Below are 2,420 nucleotides of genomic sequence, written 5' to 3'. Positions count from 1 at the left end.
ACCCTTAATGTACTTAATGTATATAGAGAGACAGATGCTCCTCCCATCACCCGACACTGGGCTCAAAAACACCCAGTACCACCTATCATGGTCAAATGGAAGGACCCCTTTGATGGACTCTGGAAAGGACCAGATCCATTGTTAACAACAGGAAGAGGATTTGCTTGTATTTTTCCACAGGATCAACCAAAGCCTATCTGGGTTCCAGCTAGAAATGTCAGACATCTCCCCACCAACGAAGAAGATGGCTCGCATGACCCTGACAGAGACAAAGAAAAGAAAGAGGCAGAGACGTCATCCAAAGCCACACAGGATCACATGGAGAGAAATCCATGACCTAGTGGAAGCTGCACGCCACAGATGTCCCCCTGGAGCCTCCTTCTCTGTCATTCTCATGGCAGTCTTTACCCTGCTCAGCACCAACACTTCAGATGCCAGATAAAGGGAGCGTGTGCTGGGCTCCCGGGGTCCCGCGCGCGCTCTCGGGATGGCACGGCGGGTCCACAGGCTTTTCCGCCTTGCGCCTGGAGGAAGGCAGGTCTGGCCCTGCGGGCTTCTCCGTGTCTCTATGGGCCTCAGGCGTGGTGTGCGCGGGTATCTCGGGGTCCCCGCCATACCTGGTGAGTCGCGGCATGGCTCTGGCCACAGGCGTCTCTGGGAGCGGCAGCAGATAGGTCACTGTCTGCCGCTCCGGTGCTGACAGTCTCTCTGCTACTGGAGCGTTGTCCAGCTGAATTCTGTCCCTATTTCACCCATGTACTTTCCTCAGGATGCGAAGTCCACTGGCCACTGAACCCCACGGGAAGAGTACAAGGACAGCGAAAGCTAGGATGGCCGTAAGTTGGTCACGGGGGAGTGCGCCCCCCGGAGAGGCTAGGTCGCCGATAGTAAGGCACAGGACAAGACTCGGCTTAGTCTGTGTTACAGCTTTATTAAGTGTCTCTGCTCTCAGTAATTCAGCAGCTCTGCGACCCAGCTCTCTCTCTGTTAAGAGAAAACTAGGATACTTATACCATGGAGGTAGTGGTAAAAGCTTTGGCTGTTAGATGCTTAGTGAGGCATTCTATTTACATATGGAAGTGGGTTTCTGCCAGACTGCTGTCTGCCTGGAAAAATCACACAGGAAAGCATGGTACCTTTCAGAGCCAAAGGCCATGTTTATGCTAGAGCATTTGTGGCAGGCACTTCAAAAGGAGAGTCAGGAAAGATGCCAGGAAGGCACCCTGCTATGAAAGGAGCCCTCAGCACATGATCCCGAGCTGCATGAGCTGTCTGGTTGTGAAGGGACTTCCACTTTGCATAACAGAGGTCCCCAACATTGGTGGGCTCCCCGCTGCCCTTGGGAAAGGTCATGTGCAGGCCATCTGCTGGTCTACAAAGAATTCCAGCCTGGAGTCTCTCTTGCATTCCTAACTTGAAGCCCTTGTGCCCCTTGCTTACTAGGTGGCTGAGAAGGTGAAAAGATTTTTCTCAAAGTACTCCATGAACAGACACAAAATGACCACGCTCACGCCCACATACCACGCCGAAAGTTACAGTCCTGATGACAACAGGTTTGACCTGTGGCCCTTCCTCTACAACACGACCTGGCCCTGGCAGTTCCACTGCACTGACAGACACGTGAGTCTGTAGAGAACACAGAAGGTTACCTCTTCCTTCCCTGAGGAGAAAAATGTTTATGTGTACAATGGCATGTTAATGTCCTTACTTCAACAAAAGGACAGGTATGTTTAAAAGGTTTGGGGTTTTCTTTTTTAAACATTCTTTTTTAGTTAGGGCCTCAAGTAGCCCAGGCTGACCTCAAGCTCTTACTGTATAGCTGAGGCTGACCTTGAACTCTTGATCCTCCTGGCTGTACCCCACAAGTGCTGGGGTGACAACGTGCACCACCACGCTCAGTTTATGTGGTGCTGGGAATGGAATCCTGGGCTTTGTGCACGCTAGGCAAACCCTCTACCTACTAAGCTACGCCCCCAGTCCTCAGGGTGTTTTATTGACGACATATGTATTCCTGGTGAACAGTGTGTACACTGTGGAGTGGATCAAGCTATTGAACGTGCACATTGCCTCACTCTGTGTGGTATGTGGTAAGAAAAGTTAAATTGGGCTAGAGTAAAAAAAAAAGAATCAGGCTGGAGAGTGGCTCAGTGGTTAGGAACACTGGCTGCTCATGTGGAGGACCTGGGTTCAGTTCCCAGCACCCACTTGACAGCTCACAACCACCTGTAACTCCAGTTCCAGGGAATCCAGCACCATCTTCTGGATTCCATGGGCACCTGCACTCGTGCACATATACACATAGGCCCACACATATACACATAACTAAAAATAATAAAAATAGGTCTCTAAAAATATCAGGTCTCAGAAAAACCAAATAATACCCTGTCCAAGACAGTACAACCAGTAAAATTGTAATTTGA

This window comes from Nannospalax galili, unplaced genomic scaffold, assembly GCF_000622305.1.
Source record: "Nannospalax galili isolate Female #2095 unplaced genomic scaffold, S.galili_v1.0 scaffold1328, whole genome shotgun sequence".
Lineage (NCBI taxonomy): Eukaryota > Metazoa > Chordata > Mammalia > Rodentia > Spalacidae > Nannospalax > Nannospalax galili.
Note: the sequence above shows the minus strand (reverse complement) of the source record.